The 17253-nt window shown below is 54.4% G+C and overlaps 2 long non-coding RNA genes across 2 annotated transcripts; both read right to left on the bottom strand.

The window, feature by feature from the left end:
* Positions 1-4283: 4283 nt before the first annotated feature.
* On the bottom strand, positions 4284-6841 carry LOC148315597 (uncharacterized). Its single transcript, XR_015840775.1, has 2 exons — positions 6359-6841; positions 4284-4479 (listed from the first exon to the last, which is right to left on the bottom strand). It is a non-coding gene; the product is annotated as an uncharacterized LOC148315597 (long non-coding RNA).
* A 364-nt stretch (positions 6842-7205) lies between these two features.
* On the bottom strand, positions 7206-9673 carry LOC148315596 (uncharacterized). Its single transcript, XR_015840774.1, has 2 exons — positions 9191-9673; positions 7206-7401 (listed from the first exon to the last, which is right to left on the bottom strand). It is a non-coding gene; the product is annotated as an uncharacterized LOC148315596 (long non-coding RNA).
* Between the last annotated feature and the right edge of the window lie 7580 nt (positions 9674-17253).

Genomic DNA, 17253 nt, shown 5'->3' with positions numbered 1-17253 from the left:
TAACTGAATATAAACATATAGATGTCTTCAGGTACCGACTCTTTATGTACATGTGAAGTTTTGGATTTTTAGCAGCATGTGCAAGAGAGTTATTAAGCATTTTGTCCATTGCGGCGAAGGAAATCTTAAGTGAAAACTTCGAAGCCCCGCCCCCGTCATATAGTATTTCGGAAACAAAAAATTTTAGTCCCAGTGTTTGTCCCAGGTCTTAAGATGCTACAGACAGAATTTTAAGGCAATCAGATGAAGCCTTTAGGATCAGGGTGCAAAAGAATGACCCCTGTAAACATGCAAAAAAGGGCAAAAGTCGGACTTTCAAAAATTCATAACTCACTTCCTGTTCATATTAGACGTTAAAATATCAAATTTTTCGCCATGCCCGATGAGACTGCCAAGTTTGGTGAATTTTTGTGCATGTTTCGGGGGACAAAAATGCAATCGAACAATCGGAAAAATAATAATAATAATAATTTCTACAAAAACAATAGGGACTTCGCAGCGGTCGCTGCTCAGGCCCTAATAATAATAATAATAATAATAATAATAAAAGTAATAATATTTTCTACAAAAACAGTAGGGACCTCGCAGCCGTCGCAGCTTGGGCCCTAATAACAATTTCTAGAAAAACAATAGGGACCTCGCAGCGGTCACTGCTCGGGCCCTAATAATAATAATAATAAAAATAATAATAATTTCCACAAAAACAATGGGGACCTCGTAGCGGTCGCTGCTCGGGCCCTAATAATAATTTCTACATAAACAATAGGGACCTCGCCGCGGTCGCTGCTCGGGCCCCAATAATAATTTCTACACAAAGTCCATTGTGGTGACCCGCCCCTTTTAAGTAAATTCAAAATGGCCGACTTCCTGTAAAACCTAGCTCATTGCTCCAAGAGACTTTTTTGTAGGTCTTGGTCTTATACATACGGTGAACCCTCGCTACTTCGCGGTTCACCTTTCGCGGGTTCAGTGCTTCGCGGGTATAAAAAATATTCGGGGGCATTGTAGTTTCGCCGAGCGGCACGACGGGCGCTGGAGCGGTTAGACGGCCGGCGTGCGCCGAAGAAGAGCGTGGGCGAAGAGGAGAGTGGACGAAGAAGAGCACGTTCCCCCGGACACGATCGGTGGCGACGTTTCGCGCGGTTCGGACCGTACCAGAGCTCCGGCCGGCGTGCGTGGCAGTTAAGCCGTAGAGGAGCACCTTCCCCGGGCACGGGCGGTGCCAAGCGGCCCCTAAGTTTAACCGAATGGAAGCTCCGGAGGAGGAGGGCATGCTCGCGTCACAGTAAGCCAAAGAGGAGCACCTTCCCCGGGCACGGGCGGTTCCAAGCGGCCCCTAAGTTTAACCGAATGGAAGCTCCGGAGGAGGCGGGCATGCTCGCGTCACAGTAAGCCAAAGAGGAGCACCTTCCCCGGGCACGGGCGGTGCCAAGCGGCCCCTAAGTTTAACCGAATGGAAGCTCCGGGGCAGGAGGGCGGGCGTGTGTCACAGTAAAGCCGAATTGGAACACCTCTTCCGCCCGGGCACGAACGGAGCGCGAAGCTGTCAGTTATGAATGAATAAATGAATAAATAAATAAATAAATAAAGAATGCCACCTTTCATTTCACAGGGCACACCGGACGGCGTACCAGCAGGTAAAAGTCGGAGTAATTAAATAAATACAAAAAGAATGGCTGGGGAATAAAAAAATAATACGTTTTAATAATAATTTGGTTTTTTTGTTATAACATGAATTTCACTCTCTCTCTCTGTCTATATATATATATATATATATATATATATATATATATATATATATATATATATATATTTATTATATATATTGTATTTTTTTTTAAGCATTTTTGAAGGTGCGCCGCTACTTCGCGGATTTTCAGTTTTCGCGGGTGGTCTCTGTCCCCATTAACCGCGATAACCGAGGGTTCACTGTACTCCATAAAATTTACAAAAAGCAAGGTGAAACACTCAACCAGGGCTGCTTTTTTTAACATTTCTCGAGGGCCATGGCGAGCCATTTCAAAAAAGCTGCACAACTAACGTATAAAATATTGATAAATTTGCTCTGCCTGATGTGTGTGTAAAGTTTCACGAGTTGTCGTTCATATTTAGAACCTCATAATCAGCGTTGTTTTATTGCCGAACAGTGCAATGCCACTCCCACAACTTTTCACGAAAAAGGATGAATTTCGTATTGTGACATCCTCATGGCCGAAACAGTCATCCGAGCATATATGAGGGCGACCTTGTTGAGTTGCACGGAGAAAAACATCCAAGAAAATAACTTGTATTAGCTTTTACCAGTTGGTGGCGCTACTACTACGATGAAAAATAAGTTGGTAGATGTCTTCAGGGCTGAAGTATCCTCAAATGTGTACAACTTCGAGAAGATAGGATCATCTGAGTCATGTTGCCGGAGCTTTTGTTGCCACAAAGTACAATCGGATTTTTCAGCACCGTAATAGCCACGCCTTTTGCCAAAACGTCACAAAATTCGGCAGAGAGTAAGATCATTGTCTTGAGTCTTTTCTGACTAATTTTCAGTCGGATTCGTCAAAAGGGCACCGTGCAGTACGTGAAAATTAAAATAAAAACACATTTTTGATTCCACTTGGCGGCGCTGTGTGTATAACAAAATAATAACATTAAGATGTCTTCAGGTCGGGACGTTTTATTTACAGGTGAAGGTTTGGATTTTTAGGAGCATGTGCAGGGGCGTTATTAAGCATTCATTTATTTGTATTAGGTTCATTTTGTCTTCTTATTATTGATATTTGACTGATTCATTAAAAGCAGACAATTATGTTTTAGGTTAATTTTTTACCTGACATGTTTCGGCGAGTCTTTCGCCTTCTTCAGAGTGTCGCATGATGGTGTCTTGAGACCCGTCTTTATCAGCTGATGTTCCATGAGGGTGTGACTTACCTGTCAAAAAAATGACAAATCAGAGCAGTAAAAGAACAAGCACAACATGAACATTACAAATCAGCAATCACTAACCACTGCAAAAGGGAAAACCACATCATGGACCGGGAGAAGGGCAGGGTCATCCGCACCGAAGAGAACAAACAACAGCGCTGGATCAGAGAGGCCATTGAGATCTGCAAGCGAGGCATAAAAACCATGAACAGAGACAAGGGAGCCTTCATCCTCTCTACCACCTGGAGCAGCATCTTGGCGGAGTGAACGGACAGCGGGGGGCGTGACTTGCCTTCATTCTTGTGACAGGTAAGTCACGCCCTCATGGAACATCAGCTGATAAAGACGGGCCACAAGACACCATCATGTGACACTCTGAAGAAGGCGAAAGACTTTCGTATTGTGACATCCTCAAGTCCTAAACACTCATCCGAGCAAATATAAGGTAGATTTTGTTAACCTGCCCGGAGAAAAACATCAACGAAAATAATTTGTATTTGTTTTAACCAGTTGGTGGCGCTACCACTGCGATCAAAAATAAGTTGGCAGCCGTCTTCAGGGCCTGAATATCCTCAAATGTGAAAAAGTTCAAGAAGATGGATCATCTGAATCATTTTGCAGGAACTTTTGTTGCCACGGAGAATAATCAGACTCTGCGGCACCGTAATAGCCACGCCCTTCGAAGGAAAGTCACAAAAATAGGGATAGAGTAAGATCAATGTCTTGAGTCTTTTCTAGCCAATTTTCAATCGGATTCGTTAAAAGGGCACCGTGCAGTACGTCAAAATGTAAAAAATGATATTGATTGGCGCAAGGTGTATAACTGAATATAAACATATAGATGTTTTCAGGTACCGACTCTTTATGTACATGTGAAGTTTTGGATTTTTAGCAGCATGTGCAGAGAGTTATTAAGCATTTTGTCCATTGCGGCGAAGGAAATCTTAAGTGAAAACTTCGAAGCCCCGCCCCCGTCATATAGTATTTCGGAAACAAAAAATTTTAGCCCCAGTGTTGGTCCCAGGTCTTAAGATGCTACAGACAGAATTTTAAGGCAATCAGATGAAGCCTTTAGGATCAGGGTGCAAAAGAATGACCCCTGTAAACATGCAAAAAAGGGCAAAAGTCGGACTTTCAAAAATTCATAACTCACTTCCTATTCATATTAGACATTAAAATATCACATTTTTCGCCATGCCCGATGAGACTGCCAAGTTTGGTGAATTTTTGTGCATGTTTCGGGGGTCAAAAATGCAATCGAACAATCGGAAAAATAATAATAATAATAATTTCTACAAAAACAATAGGGACTTCGCAGCGGTCGCTGCTCAGGCCCTAATAATAATAATAATAATAAGAGAAGATAAGATAAGATGTCCTTTATTAGTCCCACAATGGGGGCCAAGGCGAGCAGTGGCGACGGGTCGTCGGATGCTGCCGCGGCCAGAGCGGGGCGCGGTGGTGGGTCCTCGTGCGTCGCCGAGACTGAGGCGTGACGCGGCGGCGGACCGTCGTCCATCGCGGGCACCGGAACCGGGAGCGGCGGCTGGTCGTCGACCCCTGCCGAGACAAGAATGTGGAGCGGCGGTGAGTCGCCGTCCACCGCCGAGGCAGAAACCAGGAGCGGCCGTGGGTCGTCGAGCGCTGCCGGAGCCAAGGCGAGCAGTGGCGACGGGTCGTCGGATGCTGCCGAGGCCAGAGCGGGGTGCGATGGTGGGTCGTCGTGCGTCGCCGAGGCTGAGGCGTGACTCGGCGGCGGACCGTCGTCCATCGCAGGCACCGGGACCGGGAGCGGCGGCGCTTCATCAGGCGCCGCTGGGACCGATACGGCAGGCGACTGCTCGTCGTCCACCACGGGTGCAGGGACCGGGAGTGACGGCTGCGGGCCGTGTTCTGCCAAAACGTGAGCTTGGAGCGGAGGCAAGGCGTGCCCCACCGGAACATGGGCTTGGGACGGACGCACAACGTGCTCCGCCGGAATGTGAGCTTGGGACGGACGCGCAGCGTGCTCCTCCTGAACGTGAACCTGGGTCGGAAGCAGGGTGTGCTTCCCCTGAACGTGGACTTGGGACGGACGCACAACGTGCTCCGCCTGAACGTGAGCTTGGGACGGACGCACAGCGTGCTCCGCCTGAACGTGAGCTTGGGACGGACGCACAGCGTGCTCCGCCTGAACGTGAACTAGGGACGGACGCCGGACGGGCTCCGCGTGAACGTGAACTTGGGTCGGGGGCAGGATGTGCTCCGCCTGAACGTGAACTTGGTTCGGGCGCACAGCGTGCTCCGCTGGATCGGGAGCTGGGATCGCCATTGGGGCCCCGGGACGGGGCTCGGCCGCTGACGGGGAGCCGGGACACGGCTCAGCAGCTGGCGGGGAGCCGGGACTGGGCTCAGCAGCTGGCGGGGAGCCGGGACTGGGCTCAGCAGCTGGCGGGGAGCCGGGACTGGGCTCAGCAGCTGGCGGGGAGCCGGGACTGGGCTCAGCAGCTGGCGGGGAGCCGGGACTGGGCTCAGCAGCTGGCGGGAAGCCGGGACTGGGCTCAGCAGCTGGCGGGGAGCCGGGACTGGGCTCAGCAGCTGGCGGGGAGCCGGGACAGGGCTCAGCAGCTGGCGGGGAGCCGGGACAGGGCTCAGCAGCTGGCGGGGAGCCGGGACAGGGCTCAGCAGCTGGCGGGGAGCCGGGACAGGGCTCAGCAGCTGGCGGGGAGCCGGGACAGGGCTCAGCAGCTGGCGGGGAGCCGGAACGGGGCTCGGCCGCCTTCGAGGAGTCGGCACGGGACTCTGGAGGCTGCGGCTCGCATGGAGGCGGCGGGGTCCGTGCAGCGGGAGCTGCATTGGTCACTGCTGCAGGCGTGGAGGCGACAGCGGGCCGGGTGCAGCAGTCGATCCGGGCACAGCCGAACCGGGAACCCTGATCCCTGTCAGCCTGCCGCCATAGGGAATCAGGAAAACGGGAGACCTGAGGGACCGTGACTGCGGGGGCTGGTGAACGCGAGCTAGGAGAAGCCAGGGGAGCGTGATCCGGTGCTGAAACTGATGGTGAACGATGTGCGCGACGTGACCGTGACTTCCGGGATTTGGGACGTGAAGCGCGCGAGGGGGAGTGGGAGGTGGTCGCGAAAAACTCAAATGGCTCGGGGGGAGGAGGGTGACGGCTCAAAAATAACTCCGCGTTGCGCTGAGCGACTAAGAGAGTGGCAATATATTCAAAATCATAGTCGTGATCTGGATCGGAAAAAATGTGAGGGGCAAGGTGCTCAAAATCAAACTCGTGACCGGACTTACTCGAACCGTGAGGGGGTGAAAGGGCTTGGTGCTCAAAATCGTCCTCGTAATCCGAATCTATGATCAGGTGAGGGGGTATGACAGGCTGGTAATCGGTGCTGTAATCGGGGGGCAAAAGGGGAGAAACAGACGTCGAGCGGAAAATGGAACCTACTTGAAGGACACGGGGTTGGTCGGCAGGCTGAGGGGGGTTGTCCGTCCGGCGGCGTCATGAGCCTCTCGCTGGGTCCTTCTTTGGTCGGGTCATTCTGTCAGGACTCGCCGGTCGGCGAGGAGGAGGTGGACCCAAAAGGCGAGGAGGCAGAGAGGTCAGAAACATGAAGGGAATTTATTAACTGAAACAACCAGGGCAAACAATGTGGCAGGGTGAAAAATAACAAAAGACAAACTTAACGTGACCAGACTGGGAGGCAGGGCGAGGAACAACACTGAAAGACGGGAACGAAGAGGGGAACCAGAGCATGAACATGAACAAGGAGCAGAACGTGAACAAAGGTGGTCGTGGCTGTCCGTGATTTTCGGCAATGACCCGACACTGGGTTGAGAGCATGGAAGGCTTAAGTAGTCCGGTAATCAGGGGAGCAGATGGGGAGCAGGTGTGTGATCGTTGATGAGGAGCAGGTGCGTGGCTGGTGAGGGCGAGGTGATGAGGGGAAACGCCCCTGCTCAGCTGATCAAAACAGACAGGAAAAGGCACATGGCAGGAAGGAGGGGAGAAAATAACAACAAAAACAATAACAAAAACCGCATGCATATGAAAACAATAACAAAAGGCTGTCATGCCCGACGCGGATCATGACAAGCACAACATGAACATTACAAATCAGCAATCACTGACCACTGCAAAAGGGAAAACCACATCATGGACCGGGAGAAGGGCAGGGTCATCCGCAATCGAACAATCGGAAAAATAATAATAATAATAATTTCTACAAAAACAATAGGGACTTCGCAGCGGTCGCTGCTCAGGCCCTAATAATAATAATAATAATAAGAGAAGATAAGATAAGATGTCCTTTATTAGTCCCACAATGGGGGCCAAGGCGAGCAGTGGCGACGGGTCGTCGGATGCTGCCGCGGCCAGAGCGGGGCGCGGTGGTGGGTCCTCGTGCGTCGCCGAGACTGAGGCGTGACGCGGCGGCGGACCGTCGTCCATCGCGGGCACCGGAACCGGGAGCGGCGGCTGGTCGTCGACCCCTGCCGAGACAAGAATGTGGAGCGGCGGTGAGTCGCCGTCCACCGCCGAGGCAGAAACCAGGAGCGGCCGTGGGTCGTCGAGCGCTGCCGGAGCCAAGGCGAGCAGTGGCGACGGGTCGTCGGATGCTGCCGAGGCCAGAGCGGGGTGCGATGGTGGGTCGTCGTGCGTCGCCGAGGCTGAGGCGTGACTCGGCGGCGGACCGTCGTCCATCGCAGGCACCGGGACCGGGAGCGGCGGCGCTTCATCAGGCGCCGCTGGGACCGATACGGCAGGCGACTGCTCGTCGTCCACCACGGGTGCAGGGACCGGGAGTGACGGCTGCGGGCCGTGTTCTGCCAAAACGTGAGCTTGGAGCGGAGGCAAGGCGTGCCCCACCGGAACATGGGCTTGGGACGGACGCACAACGTGCTCCGCCGGAATGTGAGCTTGGGACGGACGCGCAGCGTGCTCCTCCTGAACGTGAACCTGGGTCGGAAGCAGGGTGTGCTTCCCCTGAACGTGGACTTGGGACGGACGCACAACGTGCTCCGCCTGAACGTGAGCTTGGGACGGACGCACAGCGTGCTCCGCCTGAACGTGAGCTTGGGACGGACGCACAGCGTGCTCCGCCTGAACGTGAACTAGGGACGGACGCCGGACGGGCTCCGCGTGAACGTGAACTTGGGTCGGGGGCAGGATGTGCTCCGCCTGAACGTGAACTTGGTTCGGGCGCACAGCGTGCTCCGCTGGATCGGGAGCTGGGATCGCCATTGGGGCCCCGGGACGGGGCTCGGCCGCTGACGGGGAGCCGGGACACGGCTCAGCAGCTGGCGGGGGGCCGGGACTGGGCTCAGCAGCTGGCGGGGAGCCGGGACTGGGCTCAGCAGCTGGCGGGAAGCCGGGACTGGGCTCAGCAGCTGGCGGGGAGCCGGGACTGGGCTCAGCAGCTGGCGGGGAGCCGGGACAGGGCTCAGCAGCTGGCGGGGAGCCGGGACAGGGCTCAGCAGCTGGCGGGGAGCCGGGACAGGGCTCAGCAGCTGGCGGGGAGCCGGGACAGGGCTCAGCAGCTGGCGGGGAGCCGGGACAGGGCTCAGCAGCTGGCGGGGAGCCGGAACGGGGCTCGGCCGCCTTCGAGGAGTCGGCACGGGACTCTGGAGGCTGCGGCTCGCATGGAGGCGGCGGGGTCCGTGCAGCGGGAGCTGCATTGGTCACTGCTGCAGGCGTGGAGGCGACAGCGGGCCGGGTGCAGCAGTCGATCCGGGCACAGCCGAACCGGGAACCCTGATCCCTGTCAGCCTGCCGCCATAGGGAATCAGGAAAACGGGAGACCTGAGGGACCGTGACTGCGGGGGCTGGTGAACGCGAGCTAGGAGAAGCCAGGGGAGCGTGATCCGGTGCTGAAACTGATGGTGAACGATGTGCGCGACGTGACCGTGACTTCCGGGATTTGGGACGTGAAGCGCGCGAGGGGGAGTGGGAGGTGGTCGCGAAAAACTCAAATGGCTCGGGGGGAGGAGGGTGACGGCTCAAAAATAACTCCGCGTTGCGCTGAGCGACTAAGAGAGTGGCAATATATTCAAAATCATAGTCGTGATCTGGATCGGAAAAAATGTGAGGGGCAAGGTGCTCAAAATCAAACTCGTGACCGGACTTACTCGAACCGTGAGGGGGTGAAAGGGCTTGGTGCTCAAAATCGTCCTCGTAATCCGAATCTATGATCAGGTGAGGGGGTATGACAGGCTGGTAATCGGTGCTGTAATCGGGGGGCAAAAGGGGAGAAACAGACGTCGAGCGGAAAATGGAACCTACTTGAAGGACACGGGGTTGGTCGGCAGGCTGAGGGGGGTTGTCCGTCCGGCGGCGTCATGAGCCTCTCGCTGGGTCCTTCTTTGGTCGGGTCATTCTGTCAGGACTCGCCGGTCGGCGAGGAGGAGGTGGACCCAAAAGGCGAGGAGGCAGAGAGGTCAGAAACATGAAGGGAATTTATTAACTGAAACAACCAGGGCAAACAATGTGGCAGGGTGAAAAATAACAAAAGACAAACTTAACGTGACCAGACTGGGAGGCAGGGCGAGGAACAACACTGAAAGACGGGAACGAAGAGGGGAACCAGAGCATGAACATGAACAAGGAGCAGAACGTGAACAAAGGTGGTCGTGGCTGTCCGTGATTTTCGGCAATGACCCGACACTGGGTTGAGAGCATGGAAGGCTTAAGTAGTCCGGTAATCAGGGGAGCAGATGGGGAGCAGGTGTGTGATCGTTGATGAGGAGCAGGTGCGTGGCTGGTGAGGGCGAGGTGATGAGGGGAAACGCCCCTGCTCAGCTGATCAAAACAGACAGGAAAAGGCACATGGCAGGAAGGAGGGGAGAAAATAACAACAAAAACAATAACAAAAACCGCATGCATATGAAAACAATAACAAAAGGCTGTCATGCCCGACGCGGATCATGACAAGCACAACATGAACATTACAAATCAGCAATCACTGACCACTGCAAAAGGGAAAACCACATCATGGACCGGGAGAAGGGCAGGGTCATCCGCACCGAAGAGAACGAACAACAGCGCTGGATCAGAGAGGCCATTGAGATCTGCAAGCGAGGCATAAAAACCATGAACAGAGACAAGGGAGCCTTCATCCTCTCTACCACCTGGAGCAGCATCTTGGCGGAGTGAACGGACAGCGGGGGGCGTGACTTGCCTTCATTCTTGTGACAGGTAAGTCACGCCCTCATGGAACATCAGCTGATAAAGACGGGTCACAAGACACCATCATGTGACACTCTGAAGAAGGCGAAAGACTTTCGTATTGTGACATCCTCAAGGCCTAAACACTCATCCGAGCAAATATAAGGTAGATTTTGTTAACCTGCCCGGAGAAAAAAATCAACGAAAATAATTTGTATTTGTTTTAACCAGTTGGTGGCGCTACCACTGCGATCAAAAATAAGTTGGCAGCCGTCTTCAGGGCCTGAATATCCTCAAATGTGAAAAATTTCGAGAAGATGGATCATCTGAATCATTTTGCAGGAACTTTTGTTGCCACGGAGAATAATCAGACTCTGCGGCACCGTAATAGCCACGCCCTTCGAAGGAAAGTCACAAAAATAGGGATAGAGTAAGATCAATGTCTTGAGTCTTTTCTAGCCAATTTTCAATCAGATTCGTTAAAAGGGCACCGTGCAGTACGTCAAAATGTAAAAAATGATATTGATTGGCGCAAGGTGTATAACAGAATATAAACATATAGATGTCTTCAGGTACCGACTCTTTATGTACATGTGAAGTTTTGGATTTTTAGCAGCATGTGCAGGAGAGTTATTAAGCATTTTGTCCATTGCGGCGAAGGAAATCTTAAGTGAAAACTTTGAAGCCCCGCCCCCGTCATATAGTATTTCGGAAACAAAAGATTTTAGCCCCAATTTTAGCCCCAGTGTTTGTCCCAGGTCTTAAGATGCTACAGACAGAATTTTAAGGCAATCAGATGAAGCCTTTAGGATCAGGGTGCAAAAGAATGACCCCTGTAAACATGCAAAAAAGGGCAAAAGTCGGACTTTCAAAAATTCATAACTCACTTCCTGTTCATATTAGACGTTTAAAATATCAAATTTCTCGCCATGCCCGATGAGACTGCCAAGTTTGGTGAGTTTTTGTGCATGTTTCGGGGGTCAAAAATGCAATCGAACAATCGGAAAAATAATAATAATAATAATTTCTACAAAAACAACAGGGATTTCGCAGCGGTCGCTGCTCAGGCCCTAATAATAATAATAATAATAATAATAAAAGTAATAATATTTTCTACAAAAACAATAGGGACCTCGCAGCCGTCGCAGCTCGGGCCCTAATAACAATTTCTAGAAAAACAATAGGGACCTCGCAGCGGTCACTGCTCGGGCCCTAATAATAATAATAATAATAATTTCCACAAAAACAATGGGGACCTCGTAGCGGTCGCTGCTCGGGCCCTAATAATAATTTCTACATAAACAATAGGGACCTCTCAGCGGTCGCTGCTCGGGCCCCAATAATAATTTCTACACAAAGTCCATTGTGGTGACCCGCCCCCTTTTAAGTAAATTCAAAATGGCCGACTTCCTGTAAAACCTAGCTCATTGCTCCAAGAGACTTTTTTGTAGGTCTTGGTCTTATACATAGAGTGAACCCTCGCTACTTGGCGGTTCACCTTTCGCGGGTTCAGTGCTTCGCGGGTCTAAAAAATATTCGGGGGCATTGTAGTTTCGCCGAGCGGTACGACGGGGCGCTGGAGCGGTTAGACGGCCGGTGTGCGCCGAAGAAGAGCGTGGGCGAAGAGGAGAGTGGACGAAGAAGAGCACGTTCCCTCGGACACGATCGGTGGCGACGTTTCGCGCGGTTCGGACAGTACCAGAGCTCCGGCCGGCGTGCGTGGCAGTTAAGCCGTAGAGGAGAACCTTCCCCGGGCACGGGCGGTGCCAAGCGGCCCCTAAGTTTAACCGAATGGAAGCTCCGGAGGAGGAGGGCATGCTCGCGTCACAGTAAGCCGAAGAGGAGCACCTTCCCCGGGCACGGGCGGTTCCAAGCGGCCCCTAAGTTTAACCGAATGGAAGCTCCGGAGGAGGAGGGCATGCTCGCGTCACAGTAAGCCGAAGAGGAGCACCTTCCCCGGGCACGGGCGGTGCCAAGCGGCCCCTAAGTTTAACCGAATGGAAGCTCCGGGGGAGGAGGGCGGGTGTGTGTCACAGTTAAGCCGAATTGGAGCACCTCTTCCGCCCGGGCACGAGCGGAGCGCGAAGCTGTCAGTTATGAATGTATAAAAGAATAAATAAATAAATGAATAAAGAATGCCACCTTTCATTTCACAGGGCACACCGGACGGCGTACCAGCAGGTAAAAGTCGGAGTAATTAAATAAATACAAAAAGAATGGCTGGGGAATAAAAAAATAATACGTTTTAATAATAATTTGGTTTTTTTGTTATAACATGAATTTCACTCTCTCTCTCTCTCTGTATATATATATATATATATCTATATATATATATCTATATATATATATATATTTATTATATATATTGTATTTTTTTTTAAGCATTTTTGAAGGTGCGCCGCTACTTCGCGGATTTTCAGTTTCCGCGGGTGGTCTCGGTCCCCATTAACCGCGACAACCGAGGGTTCACTGTACTCCATAAAATTTACAAAAAGCGAGGTGAAACACTCAACCAGGGCTGCTTTTTTGAACATTTCTCGAGGGCCATGGCGAGCCATTTCAAAAAAGCTGCACAACTAACGTATAAAATATTGATAAATTTGCTCTGCCTGATGTGTGTGTAAAGTTTCACGAGTTGTCGTTCATATTTAGAACCTCATAATCAGCGTTGTTTTATTGCCGAACAGTGCAATGCCACTCCCACAACTTTTCACGAAAAAGGATGAATTTCGTATTGTGACATCCTCATGGCCGAAACAGTCATCCGAGCATATATGAGGGCGACCTTGTTGAGTTGCACGGAGAAAAACATCCAAGAAAATAACTTGTATTAGCTTTTACCAGTTGGTGGCGCTACTACTACGATGAAAAATAAGTTGGTAGATGTCTTCAGGGCTGAAGTATCCTCAAATGTGTACAACTTCGAGAAGATAGGATCATCTGAGTCATGTTGCCGGAGCTTTTGTTGCCACAAAGTACAATCGGACTTTTCAGCACCGTAATAGCCACGTCTTTTGCCAAAACGTCACAAAATTCGGCAGAGAGTAAGATCATTGTCTTGAGTCTTTTCTGACTAATTTTCAGTCGGATTCGTCAAAAGGTCACCGTGCAGTACGTGAAAATTAAAATAAAAACACATTTTTGATTCCACTTGGCGGCGCTGTGTGTATAACAAAATAATAACATTAAGATGTCTTCAGGTCGGGACGTTTTATTTACAGGTGAAGGTTTGGATTTTTAGGAGCATGTGCAGGGGCGTTATTAAGCATTCATTTATTTGTATTAGGTTCATTTTGTCTTCTTATTATTGATATTTGACTGATTCATTAAAAGCAGACAATTATGTTTTAGGTTAATTTTTTACCTGACATGTTTCGGCGAGTCTTTCGCCTTCTTCAGAGTGTCGCATGATGGTGTCTTGAGACCCGTCTTTATCAGCTGATGTTCCATGTGGGTGTGACTTACCTGTCAAAAAAATGAAAAATCAGAGCAGTAAAAGAACAAGCACTGTCAGGACTCGCCGGTCGGCGAGGAGGAGGTGGACCCAAAAGGCGAGGAGGCAGAGAGGTCAGGAACGTGAAGGGAATTTATTAACTGAAACAACCAGGGCAAACAATGTGGCAGGGTGAAAAATAACAAAAGACAAACTTAACGTGACCAGACTGGGAGGCAGGGCGAGGAACAACACTGAAAGACGGGAACGAAGAGGGGAACCAGAGCATGAACATGAACAAGGAGCAGAACGTGAACAAAGGTGGTCGTGGCTGTCCGTGATTTTCGGCAATGACCCGACACTGGGTTGAGAGCATGGAAGGCTTAAGTAGTCCGGTAATCAGGGGAGCAGATGGGGAGCAGGTGTGTGATCGTTGATGAGGAGCAGGTGCGTGGCTGGTGAGGGCGAGGTGCTGAGGGGAAACGCCCCTGCTCAGCTGATCAAAACAGACAGGAAAAGGCACATGGCAGGAAGGAGGGGAGAAAATAACAACAAAAACAATAACAAAAACCGCATGCATATGAAAACAATAACAAAAGGCTGTCATGCCTGACGCGGATCATGACAGTACCCCCCCCTCAAGGGACGGATTCCAGACGTCCCAAAAAAAAGGAAAAGAAAAGAAAAGGAAAACCATGTCCAAGAACGAGGGTGGGCGGAAGGGGTCGGGAGGTGGGTCAACGACCCGTGATCGAGACCGGTCTGGCGGATTCCCGGGAGGCCAGACCAGCGAGTCTTTTCGTGACCCTTCAGGGGGCCGTGAGGGTGGCCAGGCCAGTGCGTCCCATTGGGGCCATTCAGGCGGACGTCCGGAACGACCCGAACGCCACATGAAGTCCGCTGATGGAGCTGGGGCGAGGAGCGGCGGCAGGCCATGGAACGTCGCCGAGTCAGGAACGTGGCGCGGCGGCTGGTCGTTGAACCCTGCCGAGACAGGAACGTGGAGCTGCGGCAGATTGTCGAGCCCCGCCGAGACAGGAACGTGGAGCGGCGGCTGGTCGTCGAGCCCCGCCGAGACAGGAACGCGGAGCGGCGGCTGGTCGTCGAGCCCCGCCGAGACAGGAACGCGGAGCGGCGGCTGGTCGTCGAGCCCCGCCGAGTCAGGAACGCGGAGCGGCGGCTGGTCGTCGAGCCCCGCCGAGTCAGGAACGTGGAGCGGCGGCTGGTCGTCGAGCCCCGCCGAGACAGGAACGCGGAGCGGCGGCTGGTCGTCGAGCCCCGCCGAGTCAGGAACGTGGAGCGGCGGCTGGTCGTCGAACCCCGCCGAGTCAGGAACGTGGAGCGGCGGCTGGTCGTCGAGCGTCGTCGAGACAGGAACGTGGAGCGGCGGCTGGTCGTCGAGCCCCGCCGAGGCGGGAGCGTGGAGCGGCGGCTGGTCGTCGAGCGTCGCCGAGACCGGAACGTGGAGCGACGGCTGGTCGTCGAACCCCGCCGCGTCAGGAACGTGGAGCGGCGGCTGGTCGTCGAACACCGCCGAGACCGGAACGTGGGGCGGCGGCCCATCGTTGAACCCCGCCGACACAGGAACGCGGAGCGACGGCTGGTCGTCGATCCCTGCCGAGACAAGAACATGGAGCGGCGGTGGGTCGTCGTCCACCGCCGAGGCAGGAACCAAGAGCGGCCGCGGGCCGTCGAGCGCCGCCGGGGCCAAGGCGAGCAGTGGCGACGGGTCGTCGGATGCTGCCGCGGCCAGAGCGGGGCGCGGTGGTGGGTCCTCGTGCGTCGCCGAGACTGAGGCGTGACGCGGCGGCGGACCGTCGTCCATCGCGGGCACCGGAACCGGGAGCGGCGGCTGGTCGTCGACCCCTGCCGAGACAAGAATGTGGAGCGGCGGTGGGTCGCCGTCCACCGCCGAGGCAGAAACCAGGAGCGGCCGTGGGTCGTCGAGCGCTGCCGGAGCCAAGGCGAGCAGTGGCGACGGGTCGTCGGATGCTGCCGAGGCCAGAGCGGGGTGCGATGGTGGGTCGTCGTGCGTCGCCGAGGCTGAGGCGTGACTCGGCGGCGGACCGTCGTCCATCGCAGGCACCGGGACCGGGAGCGGCGGCGCTTCATCAGGCGCCGCTGGGACCGATACGGCAGGCGACTGCTCGTCGTCCACCACGGGTGCAGGGACCGGGAGTGACGGCTGCGGGCCGTGTTCTGCCAAAACGTGAGCTTGGAGCGGAGGCAAGGCGTGCCCCACCGGAACATGGGCTTGGGACGGACGCACAACGTGCTCCGCCGGAACGTGAGCTTGGGACGGACGCGCAGCGTGCTCCTCCTGAACGTGAACCTGGGTCGGAAGCAGGGTGTGCTTCCCCTGAACGTGGACTTGGGACGGACGCACAACGTGCTCCGCCTGAACGTGAGCTTGGGACGGACGCACAGCGTGCTCCGCCTGAACGTGAGCTTGGGACGGACGCACAGCGTGCTCCGCCTGAACGTGAACTAGGGACGGACGCCGGACGGGCTCCGCGTGAACGTGAACTTGGGTCGGGGGCAGGATGTGCTCCGCCTGAACGTGAACTTGGTTCGGGCGCACAGCGTGCTCCGCTGGATCGGGAGCTGGGATCGCCATTGGGGCCCCGGGACGGGGCTCGGCCGCTGACGGGGAGCCGGGACACGGCTCAGCAGCTGGCGGGGAGCCGGGACTGGGCTCAGCAGCTGGCGGGGAGCCGGGACTGGGCTCAGCAGCTGGCGGGGAGCCGGGACTGGGCTCAGCAGCTGGCGGGGAGCCGGGACTGGGTTCAGCAGCTGGCGGGGAGCCGGGACTGGGCTCAGCAGCTGGCGGGAAGCCGGGACTGGGCTCAGCAGCTGGCGGGGAGCCGGGACTGGGCTCAGCAGCTGGCGGGGAGCCGGGACAGGGCTCAGCAGCTGGCGGGGAGCCGGGACAGGGCTCAGCAGCTGGCGGGGAGCCGGGACAGGGCTCAGCAGCTGGCGGGGAGCCGGGACAGGGCTCAGCAGCTGGCGGGGAGCCGGGACAGGGCTCAGCAGCTGGCGGGGAGCCGGAACGGGGCTCGGCCGCCTTCGAGGAGTCGGCACGGGACTCTGGAGGCTGCGGCTCGCATGGAGGCGGCGGGGTCCGTGCAGCGGGAGCTGCATTGGTCACTGCTGCAGGCGTGGAGGCGACAGCGGGCCGGGTGCAGCAGTCGATCCGGGCACAGCCGAACCGGGGGCCCTGATCCCTGTCAGCCTGCCGCCATAGGGAATCAGGAAAACGGGAGACCTGAGGGACCGTGACTGCGGGGGCTGGTGAACGCGAGCTAGGAGAAGCCAGGGGAGCGTGATCCGGTGCTGAAACTGATGGTGAACGATGTGCGCGACGTGACCGTGACTTCCGGGATTTGGGACGTGAAGCGCGCGAGGGGGAGTGGGAGGTGGTCGCGAAAAACTCAAATGGCTCGGGGGGAGGAGGGTGACGGCTCAAAAATAACTCCGCGTTGCGCTGAGCGACTAAGAGAGTGGCAATATATTCAAAATCATAGTCGTGATCTGGATCGGAAAAAATGTGAGGGGCAAGGTGCTCAAAATCAAACTCGTGACCGGACTTACTCGAACCGTGAGGGGGTGAAAGGGCTTGGTGCTCAAAATCGTCCTCGTAATCCGAATCTATGATCAGGTGAGGGGGTATGACAGGCTGGTAATCGGTGCTGTAATCGGGGGGCAAAAGGGGAGAAACAGACGTCGAGCGGAAAATGGAACCTACTTG

Source organism: Idiotropiscis lumnitzeri, unplaced genomic scaffold (genome assembly GCF_059441095.1).
Source record: "Idiotropiscis lumnitzeri isolate Australia: NSW breed Sydney's pygmy pipehorse unplaced genomic scaffold, RoL_Ilum_1.0 HiC_scaffold_84, whole genome shotgun sequence".
Lineage (NCBI taxonomy): Eukaryota > Metazoa > Chordata > Actinopteri > Syngnathiformes > Syngnathidae > Idiotropiscis > Idiotropiscis lumnitzeri.
This window is presented reverse-complemented; position numbering and strand designations above follow the sequence as displayed.